This window comes from Gymnoscopelus microlampas (genome assembly GCF_963454915.1).
Source record: "Gymnoscopelus microlampas genome assembly, chromosome: 14".
Taxonomy (NCBI): domain Eukaryota; kingdom Metazoa; phylum Chordata; class Actinopteri; order Myctophiformes; family Myctophidae; genus Gymnoscopelus; species Gymnoscopelus microlampas.
This window is the reverse complement of record NC_139951.1, coordinates 30,765,136-30,791,433: the sequence shown is the minus strand read 5'-3', so window position 1 is coordinate 30,791,433 and position 26,298 is coordinate 30,765,136. Positions and strand designations below refer to the sequence as shown.

The window sequence follows — 26,298 nt, the reverse complement described above, 5'->3', positions numbered from 1 at the left end:
ACATTAGACAAATTATGATTAATCAAAATATATCTATCACACACACACACACACACACACACACACACACACACACACACACACACATACACACACACACTCTCTGCCACCAGGAAATTGAATCCTATTCCGTTGTTCCCCCAACTGAGGTTTAGGCCCGGCGTTCCAGCACATTCCTGTAAGGGACGAGGTGGCAGCAGCAGCTGATCGATAGCCAAAATATGACCTCAGCCCGGGGAAGAAATAAAGCACGGGAACACGGGGAGCATCCATCTTGTCTCTCCTCTGCTCATTGGCAGCGCAGAGATGAGGCATTTATCATGTGCAGTCACACTGACACACAAACAGACACACACACACACACACACACACACACACACACACACACACACACACACACACACACACACACACACACACACACACACACTGTTTCTCTCTTTTCCTGCTCTCTCTCTCTCTTTCCTTTTTTTTCTCCCCCTTTTCGCCGTCACTCAAAATATCTCCCTTGTGTTCCCCCTCTCTCTCTCCATCTCCCAGGCCTATAAGGGCCAGTGGTGGAAAAAGTTCATTTTTTACTTAAGTAAAAGTATCAATACCACAATGTAGAAGTACTCTGTTACAAGTAAAAGGCCTGTGTTCAAATGTTACTTGAGTAAAAGTACAAAAGTATTTTGTCATAAAAATATACCTAAAGTACCAAAAGTAAAAGTTGTGACATTACCTAAATAGGGACACCGGTTAACTGGAAATAGTGAGCGCGGATCACAGACCATTGTGTTCAATTGCTTGCTGGCTGTATGGCCGTTTTTGTGTTGAGATTATTCTACATATCTAAAGGCTTTCTGTGCTTTTGAACATCAAAGTGAAAAAATACAACGCAAGTAGATTTGTTCTCTCCGCCTGCTTGTGTGTGTGTGTGTGTGTGTGTGTGTGTGTGTGTGTGTGTGTGTGTGTGTGTGTGTGTGTGTGTGTGTGTGTGTGTGTGTGTGTGTGTGTGTGTGTGTGTGTGTGTGTGTGTGTGTGAGTGCGTACGTGTGCGTGCGTGCGCGTAGAAACAAGAAACGTCTTCATGTTTTTATAAACATTATGTAACAATCAAATCCTATTACAGTATCACCCAGAGCTGTTGAGGGCTGTAATTATTTCAATATTATCATATTTTTGGGATCCCCTGTGGAATTATAAAATCCCTCTTGCAGTTGGGGTGAGGAGCATATCTGTGCTAAATGAAAACTAAACTCTTCTTCCCCCACATGGGGTGCGTGTGTACGTACGTGCGCGAGTGTGCGTACGTGTGTGTGTGTGTGTGGGTGTGTGCGTGCGTGGGAGCGTCATCAGTTCTCACTCAATTACCCTTGACGTCATACTGTACGCAATCCTATTATACCATAAACCTTCATGTGTTTGACGGCGTAGAAAAGGAATACTCTGAAATCATGGCACTAAAACTTCTGTCACAATAAGGTCAGCGGAGTTAGTTCAGTTTAATTGTATCCATATACTGTAGTCTGGGTTAAATTTGCTGTGGGAGTTGAGGGGGAAATCATGCCTCTGCTTTTTTGCACCCATTTTCAACCGTATCTTAATATAATTGGTCCTCACTAATGCTCATTATAATATCGCCCCATTTCCTTCTACTCATTATGTGTCTCAGAGGAGGGCTACATGTACAGTTCAGAAACCTGCCTACGAATGACATCATCGATAGGGATTCCAAGGTAAATAGATAGGCTACTACAGCCTTTCTCTTCCTGCAAAGTTAGCATGCTGAAATAGAAGCCATTACTACAAATTGTGTTTTTTTTTTTACTCTGGTCAGCAGGTTTCTGAACTGTTCACAGCCCTCCTCTGAGACACAGAGCGAGTGGATAGATTATGGTGCCATCTTATAATGAGCATTAGTGAGGAGCAATTACAGTATGTGAAGTTAGGTTGAAAATGAAAGTGAAGTGGTCCTTTAACCACATTAACCCTGCTGTTACTACTGTATTTTTGTCAAATTTGTCCAGATTTGTGAAACTGTTTTGTTTATTTATTTAAATTTTTCTTTTGCTATTTGGCGTTCAACAAAAAGCTCCTACAGTTTAAGTGGTTAAGAACATATATCCCCCTCCTCCCACCCCAACGATAGTTGCTTCGGTAAAACCACAGAGAGCATGATTACATCTCCTGTGATTGTTCCTTTCAGGTTGTGATGGGAAAGCTCAGCGGCTATTTGACATGCCGACAGCAGCGTTGCTCACTCGCTCGCGGCCACATGAGACATCTTTGACCAGATGGCTGTCAGGCGGCTCATGATGCTTAATTTATACTCTGTCGAGCGACGTCGAAAACAGCAGATCTACAGGCTCACAATGTGTCGTATGTATGACATCTTACAACAAAGTATAAATTAGGCATTAGAAAAAGTTACAAAAGAAAGAAAAGTCCTTTTTTTTCCTCCTCAAACTGCATGCCTCTTTGTGTGTGTGTCTGTGTGTTGTTATCCTGGGGCATAAATAACGTGAGAGCGCAACAGAAATGATAGGTCATGGCGAGGTTCTCCAGTGGCCACGATCAAAGACGTACATGGAAGCTTGTTCAAAGTGTGTTTCACACCAATGGTTCTCCTTGGTACTCAGAAGCAGCGAGACATAGACATAGACAACCCCCCACTTCAGCCTTCCCTCCACTTGCACTGTGTCAGTCTGTGTCTAATGGCTAATAGAGGATATGCGTGTGACATCATCATCAAACCCGGAAGTTATGCAGGAATGCCTACTGAGTGTCAAAAAAATACTTTCTGGCCTTGACAGCCCATGCATCCAAACAGAAAAGTCATATCTGATTGCATTAAACAACATTAAACAATGTTAAACTCATTTTGCATGTTTCTTTGCCACTCGAGATTTGCCACTCGATGTGCCGTTCACTTTAAGCATGCGCATATCCTCTATACAGTAAACTGTTTTCAAGTCAAACTTGAAAGAGTAAAGGCTGGTGTTGGCGTAAGTAAGTAAGTACATTTTATTATATAGCACTTCTCACAGAGAGAACTGATTGGTGGGGCTTTACTCCCTACCAATCACTCACCCCAACTATTCCTCGGCCTAGTGGGAATGCGTGTGAAAAGTTTCACGGCAATCGGACACTGTGTTCATGATTTGAGGCATTTTGTTCAAGGGGCGAAATCATAGTCTCGGCCACGCCTTCGGCCTGGTGGAGACAAAAATGGGGTCAACTTGGGTCCACATTTAGCACTCTTTTGGTGCCTGGATTTACCAAGTGCCCACTATACTGAAGTGGCCAGATTTACCAAGTGCCCACAATGTTTTGATGCCCATCCTTCATGTATTCCATTTATATAATCCCTCTGCAGTGTTGCCCGTGTTTTTTGGCCATGTTTCTTTTTACACCTTTTTCTTCTTTTGGGAGTCAATTTCCGTCTCCCTCCCACCCTCTCTCCTAATGACTCTGTCTGTCTGTCTGTCTGTCTGTCTGTCTGTCTGTCTGTCGCTTCAATTGTCCTCCTATCCTCTGTTCCCTGTCTGTCTGTTGCTCTCTCAGTATATCAAAATGCTTTTTGTGCAGGAGCAACATCTCCAAAGCATCTCCACACAATAATAAACCATCATATCATATACAGTACGTATAAGCACAGCAACTAATGAAAAAGGAGTAGGGGAAAATCTGTCTCTCTCTTCCTCTCACACGTCCCTCTCTCTTACATGTGTGAAAGAGCTCAGCCTGTTCCCATGCCACAGTGTGACCCCAGCAGGGCCCAGACATTTGTCACCTCTGACTCAGACAGTATGTGTGATAGTGGGCCAGTGGGCTGTGTGCACAGGGACCCTTACATTTGGGCCCATTTTTTTTACACTCTGGGGCGAATTCACGAAGAATTCTAGCCACTAATCGCACCATGAATTGCACATTACTTGCATTCACTACCTGCCCTGTCTTAAGGCCTGATTCACACAAAAGATATTGCGCCAATGATATGCCAGTGCAAATACACCCATAAGGTTTTGCAGCTGAGTGCACTAATGATGTTGTATGCACACAAAAAAATCACTCAGCTGCAAATGTGTGTAAAAAGTATCCATGCAGTAAAGTATACCCTACGTTGTGGCTTTGCGCCACAGTATTTATTTGTGCGCTGATGCATTTGACTGTCACCAAGAGCTGGTGCCAAGGCGAAGTATGAAATGCTAATAAAAGTTATAGTATACACATTCCCATTTAGTGCTAGTGTTATGTTTACCCGTCATGTTTTGTGTGACCGAATATGCTACTATGACTGCATTCATGCCTTTCAGTGTTGGAAGCACGCATGTCTCTGTACCTCAGGGTTGAAATTTCTAGTCATGCGCACACCTGGCACGGCGATGGTAAGAAGTGGGCGTGACACCCCTTATAACTGCGCATCAGTTACCCCCAACTCTCTGGTGGTAACTCTCTTTCACTCTCTTTCTCTCGGTGTGTGGCTACTACCGCTGGTGTTTGAGAATTCCTTTTTTTTTTTTTTTTTACATTGATGCTCATTTGCATGGAAATAAAATACTGTAGTTTCTTTTTGTCTTATTTGTGCAGGTTTAGCGGCCGCAAAAGCCATGAAGTCCTTGAATTCACCCTTCGGAGTTACGTAAACAAACAGAGGATTTTATGTGTGTGTGTGTGTGTGTGTGTGTGGGGGGGGGGGAGTGTACCATCCACCTGCCGAAATGTTCGTACAATGGCCAGCTCATGTCCTTCATGATGAATAGGTCCATGAATGTATGCATGCAATTGTCTCTGTGTGTGCATGTGTCAGTCTGGGGATATGTAAATGTGTGTCAGTGTGAGCCTGTTCTTTCATGATAGCATGAGACGAGGGTATGAGTAACTATGTGTTCGTACATGTATGCGTGCGTCGTGCATGCGTGTGATAATGTGTGCATGAACTGTGTTTATGCTCTGTATGAGAGAAGTACTTGCATACATTTGTGCATTCGTGTTGGCATGGGCGTGTGGGTGTATGTACGTATATTATTTGTGTCAGTACAAGGAAAGTTTGACTATGAATGTGTGCTTATGTATGTGCATGTCTGTGTTGTACTGTAGGTCAAGGAGAGTGTGTGTGTGTGTGTGTGTGTGTGTGTGTGTGTGTGTGTGGGGGTGTGTGTCATAGAGAGACAGCAGGGAACGCAGAAAGATTTGTGTTCATGTGTCAGTGTGGCCATATGCTGACATCATAACCTACTTATGTGTCCATCATCGTAGCTGATGATCGCTGCTCCCTGGAGCTCTCAGTGGGCTGTGAGTCAGTGATTCAGCCAGTGAAAACACTAGAACCTGCAAAAGGCACTCATATTTATATTTATTATATTTATTGTTTCTTTTAATACCCTTGGAGTGGTTTAGCAAATAGTAGCCTACTGTGACTGCCAGAAACGTTAGGCCTAATTTAGACTTTGCTGTAAGACTGTCACTTAACAAATATAATGTAATATACAAAATTAATATTACAGATTTTCAAGTGAAAAACGGGTCACATTGGGTAATATTTTTTACAGCGTGGCTCTGTGGGAGGCAAGACATGGGTCTGTTTGTCTGTAAGTCTGTTAGCCTGTCTGTCTGTCTGTCTGTCTGTCTGTCTGTCTGTCTGTCTGTCTGTCTATGAGTACATTCTCATTCTCATTCTCAGTCTGTGTGTTTGTCCGGGGCTAATCTCACAAACAACTGGTCCGATCAGTGCTAAAATTCTTGTGCAAGCTGCCAGTGGGCCAAGGAAGTAAAATCCATTATTTTGTTTCATGCGTTTTTTATATAGGACTGCTATGAAGGCAGTTGGGCAGGTGCTCAGGTACTGTCTGGCTCCTATGTGTGCATTTGTCTGGACACCTCTTTATGTGTGCAGATAGTCTATAGATGCAGTTCCAGCAGCATGCAGGTTCTTCTGAGCGGGCTTTCTTTCCCATATGCTCAGTTTTTTGTGTTTGTTATCCAAGAGATGCTGGAACCCTCAGGCACCGTGGCACAGCCAGGAGGCACTTTTACCAGCCAGAGATGCGGCTGTTTTTGTTATAGTGAGGATTCTGAAATGTTTTCAGCCAAATGCAATTCTGGATCCCAACAACCAGATGCCAAAACAGAGGTACCAAAAATAATACTGTCAATCCTGTCATGTTTGGGAGCCGCCATCAGGGTGACTAAGAAAGTATTCTCACCTCCCTTTTATGTTTTATATACATAGTAAAATCCTCAGTGTTTATTTAAGTCAGAGATTGTACAAATGAAACCAAATGGACCCATAGATCTGACACTGAGGATTTTACTGTGTACTGGACGACATTTGAATTCTAGACCTGCTGTCATCCAAACTCAGTGTAAAAAGACTAAAATGACCCAAATGGACCCGTGTGGGTCCATTTCTACCCTTTCAGACTCAGAGTTGAATTAACACTGGGGATTTTACTGTGCAGCAGTCAATAACATAATGCTTGCTTCTACTGTAATAACAAATCACAGTGAAAACCACATTAAATGTGATAATAACTGATAAGGTCGCTGATGCCTGTCGTGTTTAGCCAATAATGAAACAAAAGCCTAAAGGGATAATGTAAGCTATGACTCACCACACCGAGGTGTAATAAACACATGGTGTAGGTGTGAACTATTTATAATAAAATTATCTTCACTGCCAAAAATATTATTTAGTGTGACTGTACCCTTGCTCTTAATTCAATGCGTTTTCCTTGTGTGTGACATACCGTACCGTATATGGTGACTAGGCCTACACATTCTGCAGATGATTTCATTGGGGCTAAGCTTGTATCAAAGGCACATTATTCTCAAACCAAAGAGATAATCCTCTCACACAAAAGAGAGGAGATACAAGGCAGTCTTCATGAATAAAGTTCAAAAAGGCCCTAATCTCTGAGCTGCTTCACTGAACACCAAGGGAAAAGGACCAGAATCTTTTCACACTCATAATAACACTTCACTACCTGGACTGAAAACATATTGTCAAATATACAGTATGTTATCAGCATCTCCGGCAGCCTATTGTATCAGCAGTTTTTGTAGATAATAATAGGGCTTGTTTGGTATAACGAAGCAGAGAAGCAGTGGCCAGCGAATGTGCCATGGATGCAAACCATTAGACTGGTGAAAAGAGTAAAAAAGTCAAATAGAGTCATACATTAAACCTTATTCCTTCAACACCATCTCTTCGCGGAAAATAGATGATCTACAAGCTCACACTTCTTCACAAAGCGACACGTTATGAGCTTGTAGAAAGGCCCTCGCTAACAAAAATACATCCATGGAACATTACAGTGACAATGTTGGCATGGTATACTGATTCATATGGTCCTAGATGTGTGTTTAGTGAGTAAAACACAGTTTTAGAAAATCAAACAAACCATGATATGCTTTGGAAAATGGTCAGCAGTAATATCAAGTACAGTATAACATGAGTCAAAGTCAACGTGGTGCCAGTGCACCGGTATGGTCCTTTAACCACTTGAACCCCGGCCAGCATGCATCCTTATTATGGGGGGGAATGTTTGCTCCAAAAATCAGAGCTTGTAGATCGACTATTTATGGCACAGAGATTCTGTGTAGAGTGAAAAAAGAGCTGATACGCCTTATATAGATGCAAAAGGAATCCTATATTAAAATATAGGATTTCTTTCCCTCCAGACAAGCTCGCACACATGCACACTCACATACTGTATATCTAGTACAGCATGAATACAATATGTCCATAACACACACACACACACACACACACACACACACACACACACACACACACACACACACACACACACACACACACACACACACACACACACACACTTACATGACAGAGAATAGCAAGTCACTATGTCAGTGCAGCACAGAACACAGCCTCTAACAAATGCCATGCCCCATACCATGATATGAATCATCCCCCCTTCAGCAGCGTAGGCAGAGTACTGTGTGTGTGTGTGTGTGTGTGTGTGTGTGTGTGTGTGTGTGTGTGTGTGTGTGTGTGTGTGTGTGTGTGTGTGTGTGTGTGTGTGTGTGTGTGTGTGTGTGTGTGTGTGTGTGTGTGTGTGTGTGTGCGCGCGTGTGCGTGGGGGAGATTGATGACATGCAGCACGATGGAGACAGTCAGCTGTGTACTATATTTGCTTCTGTTCTGTAGATTCTCTCTTCCTCTCATTGCTTTCTTTTTACTGTTTTTACTCTTTTTCTCTCTCCATTGTCTTTCCTTCTACTGGTTGCAATAGGGAATCATTGCATCCAACATCCACCAGCTCCTTCTCTCTCTCTCTGTCTGTCTGTCTCTTTCTCTCATTCAGAGCAAGGTCTTTAGCTCCTCCGCCTTCAGCCTCAATGGGAACTTTTTCCCAACAAAGACATTAATCTCTTTGCGACCAATCCAAAAGTTGGATCCCCTCCCTGAAATCTGAATCAAAGTCAACTACACAGCACAATGGAAGTGTGAGAGAGGGTGGGGGTAGGGGTGGGGGGGGGACAAGAAACTGAAATATCTCTGTAGTCTCGTTCTAGATAGAGAGTTAAAGAAAGTAGAAAAACAGAGCAAAGAGAGAGACTGAGGGAAAAGAAACAGACAGAGCGAGAGATGGAATGAGAGAGAGAAGGAGACGGAGAGCATAGGGAGAACGGGGTGATAGGGTTTGTAGATTTGATCCTGTAAATGCACACATACTGTATGCACGTAACACATGGATAGACACAACCATCATGCACTTGTGTGCACGCACGCACGCACGCACGCACGCACGCACGCACGCACGCACGCATACACACACACACACACACACACACACACACACACACACACACACACACACACAGATTCATGAGCATGCTGGCGCAAAGCCAATGCAATCACCAGAAAAAATCCTGTCATTGTATGTTTCTGTAAACTTCTTTTCTGAACCAATGTGGCCCATGTCAACTCAACTCAAACCATGTTACTGCCAGGCCCTGAAGGATTTCACTTTGTAGCAGAAATGTGATTTTCCTTTGTCGTATATTGGTCCATTGATCAGACAGGAAAAACACTATTCCATAACTATTCCCTGAGTGCAAGAAGAACAAGGATCCAGTTTAAAAGAGGGTTTGTCCATAGAAATGCTTTTATTTCTACAGACATTGACACCTGCATTGCCAATCACAGAGTGTACCTGAATCACCAAAACATTGTACTTTATACAGACAGACATTTGACTTAGGACCTCCTCCCCGTCCTCCTTCTCGACCACTCACAAGGAATTTAGCATCCGCCTAAATTTAAACATGTGACAATTTACTTTAACCCTTATCTATAAAAATATACTTTTACACAAGCTCATATTATGAAATCTTTGTTTGACATCTTATTAGCTTCAAATTAAGTCCACACACATTATACATTCACAATTGCAAACAGCAGTTAGAAATACAATGAGTCAACACAGACAACAGTTACTTTAAGACAGAATATTTTCCTTAAATGACATTTCTCTTTGTTAACAACACAAGTAATAGTTATCAAGACTTTAATCGTTTTAACTACACACTGCAGACCTAAGACTGAAGAATAATAAAAGTGTATATATTTTACTGTTTAGCCATCTTGACCTGGCTCCCATCACTACACATTTGCTGTCTGTGACCTATGCCCAGGAAGGAGTAATGATTACTCTGATTAGTTTAAACTAGACCATACCCGGTGAAAGGCGCAGGTGAAAGTAGTTGCAAAGTTGGGGTTAATGCACGTCCTGTCGCGCGGTTTCTCCCCCGCGCGCGTCCCGTCGTGGCTTCCCCCCCCCCCTCCCCGTCATGGCTTCCCCCCCTCCTCCCCGTCGTGGCTTCCCGTCCTCCTCCCCCCCGTGGGTCGCGTTGCGTCACCCCTCCCCACGGGCGTATATATATATATATATATATATATCAGCACGGAGAATGGCCGAGAACAGACAGTTTATCAGGGATCGAAAGTGAGTGTGTACTGTGTAGTGCAGTGGTTCTCCAACGTTTTTATGTCAAGGACCCCCAAATTGACACTTGTTAGCCCGCGGACCCCCATTTGATAGATATGCCAGGGACCCCCATAAGAGACGTCTTTTTTTACGGCTCTAGCAGTGAATCTTAACCATTTTAATTTCAAGGACCCCCAGTTTGACATGCATTAGGGCTATGGACCCCCATGTAATGGCATTTCTATGTCTTGGACCCCAATTTATATAGTAAAGTCTATGTTTATTTAACTCTGAGAGTGTACAAATGGAACCAAATGGACCCCTTAGAGTCCATTTGGTTCCATTTGTACACTCTCAGAGTGACAGACCCATAAGGGTCCATTTGGTGCCTAATCTATCATTTAGCTGGGGACCCCCTGGAACTCTGGACCCCACTTTGAGAACCAATGGTGTATTCGTGTGTACACACACACGCACATCCCGTCGTGGAGGCACAGAACACAAACACCCGCGCATATAACAGGCGGAGCCGTCCCCCGTCGGGAGCGCGCACAAACACAGACACACACACACACACACACACCACGGTACATCCTCCCGTCGCGAACACACACACACGGGTCTCGCGAAACCTGGCAACGACGCTTGTACTTTGTTCTTCAACTGTGAAGTGTTTTTACTCATTTTCAGGACTTTTCTCTCGCGAAACTGCTTGTTTGTCTCGCGAAACCTGGCAACGACGCTTGTACTTTGTTCTTCAACTGTGAAGTGTTTTTACTCATTTTCAGGACTTTTAAGTATTTGTACTCATTTCGCCCTGTCCAAGTTACAATACACAAAATACACCAAAATAATACTTTTAAATGGACTAGCACTGATAATATTAACCACAGTAAGGTTCATAAAGTGTGTTGATGAAACGTTTACATTGTTGATTAAGTCACGATGACGACGTTAGCATTAGCGTTAGCCGCATGCTAGCGCCAAACGTCCGTTAGCTTAGCATCACGCTAACGGCTCATATTAACTTGGTTTGGCTAATAAACATTAATCCCAACTAACGCCAACACAGTAATGGATGTAAACATACACAGACATGCGGCAAGGTATATGCGTGGAGGCGCTTCGTTTGGCCGTCAGACCGCGTTGCTTGTAGGGTCCGCTGCTTGTTTCTCTCGCGAAACTGCTTGTTTGTCTCGCGAAACCTGGCAACGGCGCTTGTACTTTGTTTTTCAACTGTGAAGTGTTTTTACTCATTTTCAGGACTTTTAAGTATTTGTACTCATTTCGCCCTGTCCAAGTTACAATACACAAAATACACCAAAATAAAACTTTTCAATGGACTACTTGGGTAGCACTGATAATATTAACCACAGTAAGGTTCATAAAGTGTGTTTACATTGTTGATTAAGTCACGATGACGACGTTAGCATTAGCGTTAGCCGCATGCTAGCGCCAAACGTCCGTTAGCTTAGCATCACGCTAACGGCTCATATTAACTTGGTTTGGCTAATAAACATTAATCCCAACTAACGCCAACACAGTAATGGATGTAAACATACACAGACATGCTTTGGACATTATTATCAGGTTGCATGTTGGTGGTATAGGGTTCGTTTGGTTTGGCCTCGTTTTCATAGACCTCGTTGCTTGTGGTGTTGCCATGTCCGCCGATTGTAAGCGCTTTAGGGCCAATGTTGGTGTTATAGGGTTCGTTTGGTTTGGCCTCGTTTTCATAGACCTCGCTGCTTGTTTCTCTCGCGAAACCTGGCACACAACGACGCATGCGCAGTTTGATCAAGAGACCACTCTACCACCAACCACCACCACCGTGAGCTTACTAGAATTATAATAGGATTGTTCAAGGAACAATATTTTCTAGTGAAAATGTGAAAATATTCTTGTCGTCGGCCAGTTCCAACACAGATGCACGCTTGATGACGTCAACGAGCATGTTGAGCAACACGTCGATGGTGACTCAGAGACAGTGTAGCTGACCACATTTGGTCGTTGTGTAGCTTTTGTTGCTGCTAGTATGAACATAGCATTATTGTAAGGTTAGGGTTAGATCGCGTTGAGTTGACATGGTCTGCAGCCCGTCATCATAAACAAAAGTGTCTAGAAATGTTGGCATGAAATTTATTTTTGGTTCAGAAATATTGAGATTCAACGTATCCATAGTTTGCAGAAATGTACAATGCTAACATTTTATTCTGGAGACCAGACTGCAAAGCAAATTATCCAAGCAAGCACGCACACACACACACTGGCGCACGCCGCGCACACACAGATTCAGGACAAAGTGAATGACAAAGAGACAAAGTGAATGACTCACAGCCACGGCTGTGGATCCCAGCTAAAGAAAGCGCCGGGTAATTTGTGTTACAAAGCACTTGAAGATCAAGGCCTCACAGCCGTCTCTATTATGCAGAATATAGACACACTGGCAGGCTGGATCGACACACTGCTGCTCAGGATACACAGTCAAAGGCTCAGTGTTCACTGGTCTCTGACCCCTGATTTATACTTGGTTGTGTGACGGTATCGTGCACTGAAAATATCAGTTCTACTAGCTCACAATGCATGTGTGCTGCAACGTGTTTGCCATAAGGAAAGTGGAGCTGAATGTAACATGGCGCTATTTCTCCATTGAACTCAATGGACGCGACCGCCCTGTTCTTTTCTGTCGCCCTGTTACTTTGAATGGTGTCCTCAAGCTCGATACCGGCGTATAAATTGTATAAATCAGGCCTGAGACAGTGCTTAAAATGAGCAAGCGAGGAAGAAACTGAAAGAAAGAAAGAAAGAAAAAGAGACAGAAATAAAGAAAGAAGAGGAGGAGTGATAGGCGAGGGCGGTGAAGAGGCAGGCAATGATAAAAGGAGGTCATAATGCAGAGCAGAGAGAAGCGGTCCCGGCCGTGGCTTTATAGTGGCATACAGCGTTACGTGGTTACGTGACCGCCGCCCCCCCCCCCCCCCCCCCCCCCCCCCGTGACTCTGTGTCCATCCCGGCCTCCAAACTAACAGCCTCATGGTAAATTCATGCATTCATGCCAACCAGAGACCTCGACAGCCTGGAGCGAGTGCAATCATTACGCTGCCGGGTGGCCCTGAGATGTACGCTCGTGCCCGCCGGCAAGGCATCTAAAGCCTCTTGTGCTTCACAGAACATCACATCCACTCACTCAGTGTGTGTGTGTGTGTGTGTGTGTGTGTGTGTGTGTGTGTGTGTGTGTGTGTGTGTGTGTGTGTGTGTGTGTGTGTGTGTGTGTGTGTGTGTGTGCGTGCGTGTGCGTGTGTGCATGTCTGCTTTGCCTACTGTCACTCACAGAGTAGAGACCCCCCCACACACACACACACACACACACACACACACACACACACACACACACACACACACACACACAATGCGTGGGATGAAATGACAAAGAGAAGATGTACCAAACATGCAAATATGCAAACTATTCAGCCTAATGAAGAATGAAAAGGGGAAATAATGATATTCAAGCCAAGGACAGGAGAACCATGAGAGGTTCGTAGTGTTTTCTGCAAATGGAAAACTGAGTTTCATTTATGTAAGCTCCCTGCAACTCAAGTCTATCATCTATGAGGGGAAATCATGATGGCAGCTGAGTGTAATGGAAAACACATATTCTATTTGCTTATAAATGAGTGAAATATACAGTAAATGGGTCATGGAGATCCCACACTGTACTGAGCTGTACCGTTAAAGAAATGTATTTGGCACTCGTGTGACACGGGGTAAAAGTTCCTGCCCACCACTGCTGAGACTAAGGGTTTGAATCCTGCTTGGCTGGGCGTTCCAACCAAGGTTTTTTTTTTTCTTCTTACTCCTACATTTTTATCCCACGATTTTGTAACCCTATTTGTAACACCCAGTGCCAATTGTCTATGTAATCCTGGGCACTACCTTCCCTCTGCCAACCTAGGGAGGCCAGGGCCGAGCTCATGCCTCCTTCAATGCATGAGAGCCAACTGACCTTCCTGTCACCTGACAGGGGGGAGTTTCCCTGGTTGGACGTAGCGCGTGGAAGGAACACGTTATTCCAACCAGTTCCCTTCCCCTCCATCAGGCGCCTGGCTGGTCAGGGGGAGGCAGTATAGTGACCAGGATTACTGCATGTTTTTGTGAGGGTACCTACCCTAGGAGACACGGGGAGAACATGCAAACTCCACACAGAAAGGCCATTTCGCCAAACCCACCTAGGGTATGGGCGCTGATGACGTGGAGGTTTTTTTTTTCTTCTAATTTAGTTTTAATTAGTTTCTAGAGCGGATTTGCTAGTTTTTATTCGTTTTTTTTTTTGATAATGGTAATAGTTTTAGTTAGTTTTTATAGTTTTAGTGTTTTTATACTTTCGGCCCTTCAATCCTGCACCAAATAAACAAATAAGTCAGGTGCAGGATTTGAAAAGGTCTTGTGTATTGTGTAATAAAAACTCAACAAAAGATAGCATTTAAAAAATATATTCAGTTACAGATTATAAATAAGTAAATTGACAAAAACAAAAACTAAGGGCATTTTGTCTATCATTTCAGTTTGTTTACACAATACAGTTTCCCTTTTTACCCTTTTTTTTATTCTAGTTTCTAATTATTTCAGTTAATGAAAACGTTAACATAGGACCATCCAATCTGAAGACCAACCAGTAGGGGCCAGCAGTGACAAGATTTCACAGAAATGTGTGGGGAAACCTAAATAAAAAAAAGTCAACCTAATCGACCTCAAGCTAATCTAGACTTGCGTTGTCAGAAGATCAGAGACCACCGCCTAGTAGTCTACTGATATGTCTGGTGACATCTGAATTCAAGGAATGGGCTAAAAGACATTTAAAAGAAAAACTACTACACAGTGTCACAGTCCTCTGCCTTTGAACATTGACTGCATTTGTCAAATTGGACATTATTTTCTTGCTCCCTGTTTTGGTGTTTAGTCATGTTTTCCTGATTTTTTCGTTTCTGTAATTAGTGATTTGGTCTTGTAGTTCTATTAGTCAGTTTCGCCAGGTGATGTGTAGGCAGGCCAGAACGAGGACGGGGTGTGTGTGAAAGATGAATGGTTGCGGGATGCAAGGAATAGAAAAGTTGTGTTTCTCCTTCGGAGGGGACGGATGGAGGGGCTGCTGTGTGCGACAACCAATTATTACACCCAGACACAGAAACAAACACGGCTTGCTAGGGCATTGAGCCCACATGTTCCAGTCCACTTTCCTCCCCACACGCACTACTACTGTAGCACAGAAAGAAGAAAGAGTTTAGTCATGTTTTCCTGATTGTTTCGTTTCTGTATTTAGTGATTTGGTCTTGTAGTTCTATTAGTCAGTTTAGCCAGGTGATGTGTATCTTATTTTTTATAGTATTGTTCTTAGCTTCCTGTCTGCTCTCATCTGTCTTGTCTAACCACCCTGTTTGGCCCAGCCAATCCTGTGTTGATTGTACTTTGAGTTCACCTGTGTCTATTTAGGTCCCTGTCTATAGACCATATTCACACGACGGCCATTTTGCTATTAAGTTAATGAAATGCCACCCCGTTGCCACCCCGTTTTTCCAATGCAAAATGCCAACATGGCTGCTGTGTGAATATGGTCTATAGCCTTCTGTTTCGGTGTGTTTTTGTTGGTTTGTAATCCTATGTTGGTGTGAGTATGTGTTTGGAACCTTAAGTTTATTAATGACCTTTTGAGTTGAACTGCTCTGCCTGCTCTGTCGTCCTGCGTTTGGGTCCTGCTCACCTTGACACACAGAACCAATACAAAGACTTAAGGGAAGTTAATTCATGGGTTTGTACCAGGATTGGTTTTCAAAACAAAGGGCATCTGTTATCGCTGGTATTCCCCAGCATCCAAGCCCATTCAGTGAATTTAGATTTCCCAGTCGTATCAGTAGGCGGAGATCTCTGATGTCTGGCTACAAATTCACCAATAAGGGTCCGTTTTTATCCTCTTACAGTTGACACTCAGTATTTTGCAGTGTATATTTACATTGCTTTGAATGGCGAGTCACAATAATACACAGGGAGGTTAATGGCTTAAAACCCTGGCTTAGTTCATGAGCATAATAACGGGAAGAAATTATGATTGATGAGAGTCTGTTGATGTGCTTGATTGGGAAAACCAGAGTGGTTAATTGACTCACGCTGCTAATATGACTACAGTATCTGCCAGAGAAGATTAATTAATAGAGCGTGCTGCTGCTGGAAGGTAGGCTAAAAGCAGAGACAAGATGTGTGTGGGAAGGGAAGGCACTGCACTGCATTGGACCAGGAAGAACATCACGAGGAATCCATGGAACGCATGAGGGACGCACATGTGTGTTTGTGTATGTTAGCCTTGAGATACAAACAATATCTCAAGGCTCCTCCATGTGTCAGAGTAAACAACTAATCCAAGTCAGTGTGTGTGTGTGCTGAGGCATTAGTCCATTACTCTAATGAAAGGTCTTTGGTGTCCTTGGCGAAGGGCACAAACGTCAAACGTGTGCGCGCAAGCACACACACACACACACACACACACACACACACACACACACACACACACACACACACACACACACACACACACACACACACACACACACACACACACACACACACACAGCACATTCCCCCAACCCTCCACTACAAGCTGCCCCATGTGATGCTAATTTCATCTCCTCTAGAGGAGAGCAGAGTAGGGTGCATACTCAAAAGGCATGTGGGGGCAGAGGAGAGGGTAAGGGGCATGGGAAAATGTACTGGGGCCACTCTATTGAAGTTGTGGTGTTGGCAGGATGTGTGTGCGTGGTGGTGGGGGGGGGGGGGGGGTACTGATATAGTAACTACTGTTAAAAGACACACAGCTGGGCATGCATGCATATCCATAAAATGTGTGGCAAATACACATCCAGGTACACACTGGTGAGCCTATTAAGACAGTAGTTTAGATAGACCTGCACAGTCGGGCACCCATGCTTCTACAGCAGTGGTTCTAAAAGTGCGGCCCGGTCCAGTATACAAATGAATTCACGAGCATGCAACACACACACACACACACACACACACACACACACACACACACACACACACACACACACACACACACACACACACACACACTCAAATACAGAGAATAGTTCTTGAGAGAGGCAAGCCCACAGACATCATGCTCTGCCAACAACAAGGACAGATGCACCTGCCACCCGACAGAGAGACGCACATGAAGCCTGATTTATACTCCGTCATACGACAGAGTTGAAAATTAGCATGAAATTAGCATTTGCGGGGCACCACTCTGTTGTACACGAAGTGTAAATCAGGCATTACTCTAACCGAAGGATGGGGAGTTGGGAGCATGCAACACTGGAAGGGGATATAAAATTAAATAAAACTACAGTACAGTACATCCCAGTACAGCGCGGGTGGACGAAGCCCCACAGGCCAGAATAGAACGAGGGCGGGGTGTGTGTGTGAAAGATGAATGGTTGCAGGCTGCAAGGAATAGAAAAGTTGTGTTTCTTGTTCGGAGGGGACGGATAGAGGGGCTGTGTGCGACAACCAATTATTACAGCCAGACACAGAAACAAACACGGCTTGTTAGGGCATTGAGCCCACATGTTCCAGTCCACTTTCCTCCACACACACACTACTACTGTAGCACAGAGAGAAGAAAGAGAGGGTTTCACTTCACCTTATTCAGTGATTGTATACAGTGATTAGACTTTTAAAATGCATATAAAGCTGGCCTGCAGGGATACTTACATTTAAGAATAGTTGACGATAAAAACATAGCCAAAAGGCTTTTTTTGTATTGTGGGTTAGGGTTTTTGCACCCTAACCCTCTAGGGTTAGAGAGGGGAAGCTTAAGCACAATAATACAAACATCACACAGCAATCATAACTTAACAATTATCCTTTGAGTGAAAACACACAACGGACCACACAATAATCAATCTGGGAACCCATTCGGTAAGGGTCACATACATTGTGAGCCTTGTGTCTGTGAACAGACAAGTGGGCAAAAAAGGGTGGTCAGTATGGCCACATAGATTCGCACTAGATACGCTTATTGGGTTTCAGCACCAAGGACAGCACCCATGCGTGAAGCAGTGTTTATGGAATGCTTTCAGTTCTGCACTTCTACCTCTCCGGCAGCAGGTTGCTAGTGGCAATTCTGGATCCCTAATATGAATTAAACCCTGCAACAGTGGCACTGGTTACAGAACATAAAGTTCTATTAGCCACTTTAACCCTCACATCCCTATTCTTTACATTTTCTGAAAATGTGTTGAATTTGTTTTTAAATGGCCAGTCTACAAGCTCACAGTACATTGCAACACGATACATTGTGAGCTTCTAGTTTGTCTATTTTTTACATTGGTTTTTGGCCCATGCATGCAGAGAATATGTTCGTTTTCATTCCTGTTAAACACCAGCTAGTTTCGGTGTGGTGTTTGGATGGAATGATAGCAAAAGGAAGGGCTCGCTACTCACTTTAAATCCTCCAAGACCTTAATAAACAGCAGCTTTTTTGCTGCAGTTTATTAAAGTTTTGGAGCATTTAAAGTGAGTTGCAAGCCCTTCCTTTTTCTATATTGTTTTTGCTGCTTTTGCAGTTTGGCTCAGCACCAAAGACAGAGGATGTGCGTTATTTTAGTTTTTGAATGGATGGAATGATAACCAGCATATTTTTGATTCTCAGCTGCATTTGTCTGGACACCACCGCAAAACTGCACTCTTGTTAACAAATGAACCAGACAATGTGCTCCTGTCCTAGCTTGAAGCAAATTGCAGTTCCACCACCACCAAAACAGACCGCACTCATAAGTGCTTATAAATATAGCCAGATGAGTCCACCCTCACACAGCCACAGAGGTGACTGAGCCCAGGGAAAGGCTCAACTCCACTGGTCTGCAAAACCTAGTGATGTAACAAATAGAGTTCAAAGCAACAACTGAGATACCCCCCCCCCCCCCCCCCCCCGTATGGATTGTTGTGCTGTTACTGTATGTCGAGAATCTCTGCTCCTAGTCAACTCATGAACCACTGTACTCAACACAGAGCCTATTTCAGGGAAGCATTTAAATCTATAAACAAAGAGACAAGTCTCACAGATGAAATTCCTTTCTGTGCCTCCTCTGAGGCCGTTTTATTAATTTGGTCTAGTTTCTGACAGGGACGGGCTCCTCCTTTCTTCTCAGAGGTGCGGGAGTGTTGTCAAACTCTCTGACTGCTGCTCTTTCCTTCATAACCGTTAAGAGAAGGGCTTGATGCCCCCGGTGGCGGCAGCATTAGGAGTGCTAACAAGTGGACGCGCCGAGACGAAATGCTGCCAGGGCAATCTCAGAGCATTAATGCCTATTTTTAGGCACACCTAGGGGAATTTAAGCGGTCCAGTGGCAAGTCACAGGCAAGTGGGTAACCTGGTTTTTCTGGGCCACAAAAAGAAGTGTGCGAATCCCCAGTGTGGATGGAGAGACTAGGCTCTCTCCTTCTCTCTCTAGACTCTCTCACTCACTCTTTCTGCTGGATTTGTCTCTGAAGGCTCACTACCGCCTCCTCTCTCCTACACATGTGTACTTTCAGCTACGCTGTCCCCGCACACTCACTCGCACTCACACTCGCACTCGCACTCACACTCACACTCACACTCACACTCACACACACACACACACACACACACACACACACATTTGTATTACTATACTTTTTGGACAGCAATTATATAAATGCAGTTTTTACCCTTTTTGCCATTTGTAACACTATTCATACTCGACGTAAGACCCAAGCATAAGGAACGGAGGGGGAGACCAAAAAGGGGAGGGGGGATGGGGGGTTTGTCCGTCGATTATGTCATCCGTCAGGTTGAGCTCTGAGCTCAACCTGACGTACCTGACGTACGTTCACTGCTTCCTCATGGGGGATGAATAGCCTCTTGGCCCTTATCACGCATAAGAAACGTGTAAAACTATGAATGCACTGACGTAAAGAACGTACCAGTTCCTCACCCCCGACGTACGTCAATCCCCATCTCCGTCTAGTATGTACTCTCTCTAGGTCGTCCTCAGACGAGCCCTCCATCGTTGCTTCCAGTCATCCCGATTCTCCATACATCTGGCCAGCTCATTGGTGCTATGGGCTATGTACGCCACTTAACCTAAAGCCAGAGTTGTACTTTGGTGCGCGATACTGGCGCACAACTAAAGTATAAATCAGGCATTATTATTACCCTAAACTCTAAACCTAACCTCTAAATGCCTAATCCTAATCCTAACCCCAAAATGAATAATTTCGTAATTAAATATTATTTTTGCACACACACACGCACACGCACAAACACACACACACACACACACACACACACACACACACACACACACACACACACACACACACACACACACACACACACACACACACACACACACACACACACACACACACACACACACACACACACACACACAATACACCAGCATATAGTCAATGACATAGAGCCATACTACATGGCTACATGCTGTGTCTTCTACAGATTATCTTCCTGTGTAGTGGGCTTGCTGCCTTGAGTGGGTAGAGAGCCACTATATTACAGCGCTAAATCACATTCCTACGGTCTCCCAAGCAACCGGGCGTCCTCCAGTGACAAAAGTGACATTGTTAGCATGACCTCGGTTCTTCGTCTCCACAGTGTTGTGTTCACACCATGTTCTAGCAACCTCCGCAGAATCAGATGCACTTCACCTGAAACCCCACGTGCCACCACTGTCAAGACGCACCACGCATCAACTGCACGAGGCAAACTTCACGGGGTCATTGCAGACATAAAAGCCTCACCGACAGGACGGTTGGGCGGTTTGCATTCATTCCTCCCTAGAGGAGCAAAACCAGAGACAGTGTAATAGAGCGGACACGGTGCACTCTATGAATCAGAATGGGGAATTTGATACGGTAAATGCTAAAGATAGCAGCACCAACAATTTAAAGGCTGTTGTACTCGTAAGACAAGCCTCTGTCGACAGTGTTGGATGACAAAAAAACTTTCTTTGACAACAGTGTCCTTTGGAACTAATTTTTAACAGTATAAATGTTATATATGAAATGTAAACAATATGTCCTTTACATTTAGACAACCACCCATTAAAAGAGATAGGAGTGTTATTAGTCAGAAGGGCGTTTCAAGATGGCTCCCAAGTGAAGTGACTTCTCTTAAAGCTGCAATCTGTGAGTTGTATGTCCTACCAGAGGTTCAAAAAACCCTGGTGACTCGGCTTTAACCCATTCAATCCGGGAACGCATCTGTGTAATTTTTTGATTTCTTTGATAAAATAGCAGATATACAAGCTCATAGCGCGGTACCGAGTGGCGCACTATGAGCTTGTAGATCTGCTATTTTTGAAAATAAATTGTGAAAATGTGTGAAAAGCTTGTATATCTGCAATTTTTGGAATAGCCAAAGAAATCTTAAAATGGGTTAAAGAGACTTGGGCAAAACAACAGGGATTAAAGAAGAGAGAACCAGGTGAGAACTTGTTTCCTGATGGAGGGAGCCACTGTGACTCATCTGTGAATGTGAAGACTGAAGTAGGGTGGAGGAGGTCCAGTATACTGCTGGTGGGCCGCCCAGGGCATTTTTTCCACCAGAATGTTGATAATCAGAGGTCGCAGCCTTGGCCTGAAGATAATACACCAGCATTATGTCACTGTCGGGGCGGAAACCTTGTATGTCCAAAATCGCTACTTTTCAGGAAATTGAAAAGAATAACCTGTGCTCCAATGGATCCAGTGTGGTTATTATATTATGTCAAAAGCTCTTGCTAATCCTTTTCATTGGTTAAATATTTATGAAACCCACAGACACACTGAACCATTTTCACTTTCAACTTCAAAATGTTTCTAAAGTAGCAAAAATAGCACAATGTGCCGTGATTGGCTACGACCAAGTGGAGTATTCATTTATGGAAAAAACATGAAAAGTTGAAATATGGAGATACAAGGTTTCTGCCTGACAGTGACGATTATGTAAGAGAAAGAGATGACAAAAATAGAAGAGATAAATGGAGGAAGTACAATATTGAGGTGGATGGATCAACTATGAAAAAAAGGAGTGAAAGAAATATAAAATCTAAAACCTTGTATCAACAGTAATCAACAGTGTCGTAATCAACAGTAATACACAATTTCAGGATTTAATACAAAGTATCAACCATGGAGTTTTCTTTATCACCCTGGGGTCAAAAAACTTGCTTGAGGGGAAAGGATACTTCAAGTTAACTGCCAAGAGTCAAGAGAGAAATATAAAATGTCTGAACACATGCAGCACCATGAGAGTGTTGGAGGAGAGGGTGATAAAGAGAGGAACAGAGAAAAAAGATTGAAGTGAGCAAGGATCATGATTGGCCCTTCAGGGTGCGTGCGTGCGTGCGTGCGTAAGTGTACATACAGGTTTCTTTCTCCAGGGTTTTGGTTATCTACTGAAGGTAATAGAACATCCCCTGAAGGCTGTGTTCCATAACATTGTCAGGCCTCTGAATGGACACACAACGGCCTCCAAGTGTATCCAACACAGTAACATTTTGCACCATGACCAAACCTTGTTTCTCGGACCACATCACACAAGGCATCAGGAGAGCTGTCCATTTGTCTGTCACTGACCGGAGGTCGGCTGCTGTTTACTTTCCCCCACATTAAAAAAGAAAGGCACCATGGCGCACTGTGTGCTACGGAGCCAAACAACCTTATCAGACAGGCATACTTTCAAAGGAGTTGCTCATTTCCATTTCATCCCGGCGCGCCTTAGGGCCTGTTATGGTTAATTGGATTTCTGCACTTCTTTTATGAGGAATGATTGACGTTTAGCCATTAAACATGCTAGGAGACACACACACACACACACACACACACACACACACACAGGCTGGTTAGCACGGACTGGAGGAGCTAGCTTCCACCCAGGTCCAGGGAGGGGGGTGTTCAGAGAATTATCATTACGCAAGACACCGTGAGAAACAACACCTCCGACTAGACAAAGACAATACTATCGCACCACCATTTGATGTTTTAGACGTGTTATGAAACAAAACATCTGGCACAAACTACTGCTGCGCTTTTCTGGTCTCATGCAAGAACCTGAAACCTTTCCTGAACTGGCAGTGATCAAAATAATCAACCGTGACTGCTCAGTCAACAACAGGTCAAAGAAGTAAGAACATGATAACAAAGATGCATGGAGGTAAACACACAAAGAGGAATCTGGGCTGGTGCAGTTGAAAGAAGATGGGAAACATGCAGTGCAGTATCCGTGGCTATGCTCTGCATTTCCCCCACGCTTTTGTGTCCCTGTCTTTCAGGCCTTTCATTACCTCTTGTGACCCTTAAAAGCTGCCTATTAATATTCCATCTGGCAGCGGGGCCCCTGCTCTGCCGGCTCTTACCCTCTGTTAATTCTGTCATTCGGTAAGTAGCTTACATAAAACATTCACATTTACACATGGTACGTTTGCATAAATGGGAGTGGTTTGTATTGTCACAGATATCGATCATGGCAGAAGAGGCAGGGAATGAAAAATAGTGGAAGTAGAACCATCCAGGACTGAATTTTGCATGAATCTACTTGCCACGAGTGAGTCATATCAGCGCTATTACTAAGACCACTCATTCAAGTGCAAAGGTATTTCATATATGATCTAACAGGAGAACAAAGGTTGAGCTTGGCCGTATAAGATGAGACACAGTAGTGTCAGATTTCCTACCGGGATTCTCAGGTAATGTCGTATGAAGTTATTCTAATGCTGGTCATGACAGCACAATTAAATTTCCATCAAGAACAAATACATGTTGTTGCATAATACTTTAACAAATCCTTTGTGGATGTACACTACAGCATACTTGCATATAATTGGTGTCTTGACGTCAAATTGTAGATAATACTATACGTACTACAGTGTCGCCACTTTTAAAGGGGCCCTAACATAAGAGGTTAGAGGTTCCATCTTTTTGTTAGTTTATTTTTACAGTCAGGCAAATATTTCATGTCAGGTCTGTTTCCGTGTACCGACCCTATTCAAATGCAAATGCTGGGCACTGTGACAACAATTAGCTCAATCACATTATGAACTAGAAAGGTGCACACACTCAACAGTGAGTGTGGCCAGTCTATGACTTCAGTCGTTTATGACAGTCTGTCATCTATGCCCTATCAATGATGTATGATTAAAGTTAAATATTTACTTGCAGCGTGCACAACAGATTTGGTGCTGATTATATCAGCAGTTTGTAAGATTAGCTGCAGAGAAACAAAGAAACAGACAGGGGCACAAGCTCATTTCATAAAAAAACACTCATTCACTGTACTTCACTAATTCTGTAATCTTTCCATTAAGCTCTCAGAGGTGTAGTGTAGAGTGTTGGTGGCTAAGGTGGCTCATTAAAACAATGTTTGGGGAGCAACCAGATTTACCTGGGTTTATATGGCTGTTATTCCTTGACCCACTCTATCCTCCACAACCAACATCACGCTTCCTGTCTGCTTAAGCAGGAGCTGATTGGGCTAAAGCACTGAACTGAAGGTCAACCAGCACAACGCAGCTCCAAAACTCCACTGCTAATTAACTCCTCGGGAAGAATCCAGGGCTTGATTGGCGTGCCTCTGATTATGAATCACTTGTATGGAAAAAAAAAGTAGCCGGCCAGCCGTTATGTGCTAATTGAATGTGGCTTTAAGCTCAGACAAATCCATGTTGGATTATGCGACTGGCCTTTTGGTGATAAAGGTTTGCAGGTTATTTCACGCCATGAGAGATTTCCCAAATGAGGAACTAGAGAGCAATTACTCTCCATTTCCACTGGAGAGTAGAATCACTGGTGTCCGCCAGCCTCACTTCACTGTGCATGCAGCTCAGAAACACAATCAACAACACACTCACTCATAGGTGGTTACATGGTGCTTTATGTAAGAGCTATAGGACTAAAGAGGCCATCTCGCTGAACCCCCCCCCCCCCCCCAAAAAAAGATAACAGTACATTTTAATAAGGATGAACAAACAAGCCCAGACCCATGAGAGGCTATGAAACAGTGTAGAGGCTATGTGAGTGGTGATTAGCAGGTAGGCTAATGCCATGATTCAGTCATTAGCTCCTCCAGACAGGTCCCATTGGGCATTGACAAGGAGGGGGGCTGCATTCTGCAAATGAAGAGAAAGGGTCAAATCAGCCCTGAAGACCAGCTATATAAAAACAGAGGTTGCAGACTAGAGAGAGACTGATGAAGGACCAATGTATGGACAAATGTATGATGGATAGATGGATGGATGGATGGATGGATGGATGGATGGAGGCTTGGATCGAGAGAACACTGGAGAGATGGGTGGATGTGGATAAGATGATTTTTTTTGATTGGTGGCTAGAGGCTGTTCACAAGAATACATTAGCATATTAATTATTAAGTTATTAAGTAATCAAAACTGATTGGGTGAGACTCAATAGTCAGAACACAGTATCAGGGACACACTCTTGAATGTGACCTTGTGCTACTGAAAGGGAGCCAGCAGATTACCGCCTAGAAGAGAAAGGACCATTTTGTTTTCTGGATTCATGCCTTGTACCACCCAACGCAAACTCTAAACTAAACAACAATCTATGAAGGCTGAACCAGTGGAACAATGGCAGAGTTAGGCACAATGGATCTTCATTTGAAGTAACCCTGGGTGGGGTGCATCTCTGACCCATTACAACTAGTGATGCAGTCAGTTAGGCCTCAGTAGGTTCATGTTTTCAGTTGCGACATGTCGGGTAAAGTTCTGGTTGCATGATTAGGTGAAGGAAACAGATCTTTTGGTAATTGTTGTCCCAAATGTATTACGAAAGAAGTATCTACTGTAATGTTAGAAGTGTGACTCAAAATGATTGTCTTAAAGTCTGCCATGGTAAACAGTCAAAACAAACTGGATGTGATCGCAGCTTATTCGCTTTCCAACTAGGCTCCTTGACACTATGATGCCAACCAAAAGTAATGTAAGGATGTTGTATTTAAATACTATTCAGTAGCCTATAACAGCTCCTGTGATCTTTGTTGGGATGCCGATGTAGTCTACTGTAGCATAGGCCTATATATTCAAAACTCTGCAGGCGTTTTGGGGTTGTAAAACTCTTTAAACTCAGTCAATTAAAAAACGTTTGAGATCCTGTACATTCCTGACTCTGAAAGCTCAAATCTACACTGATCAGCACCATGGCGCTGTCCACTAGTGGACTATGATAGGATGATGTGCTACTCATTCCACCAGACAATAACAATCAGTCTGATCCCTGAAGCCCAACCGCCATTAAAAACTATAATTGGACTTGTTATCAAGGAAGCTACTTA

At 43.7% G+C, this 26,298-nt stretch overlaps 1 protein-coding gene across 1 annotated transcript in view; it reads right to left on the bottom strand.

Annotated features, from left to right (window-relative positions):
- tbkbp1 (TBK1 binding protein 1) overlaps nt 1-26,298 on the bottom strand; it is a 73,429-nt gene that overhangs the window by 46,165 nt on the left and 966 nt on the right. The gene's annotated exons all lie outside the window — the stretch shown is intronic.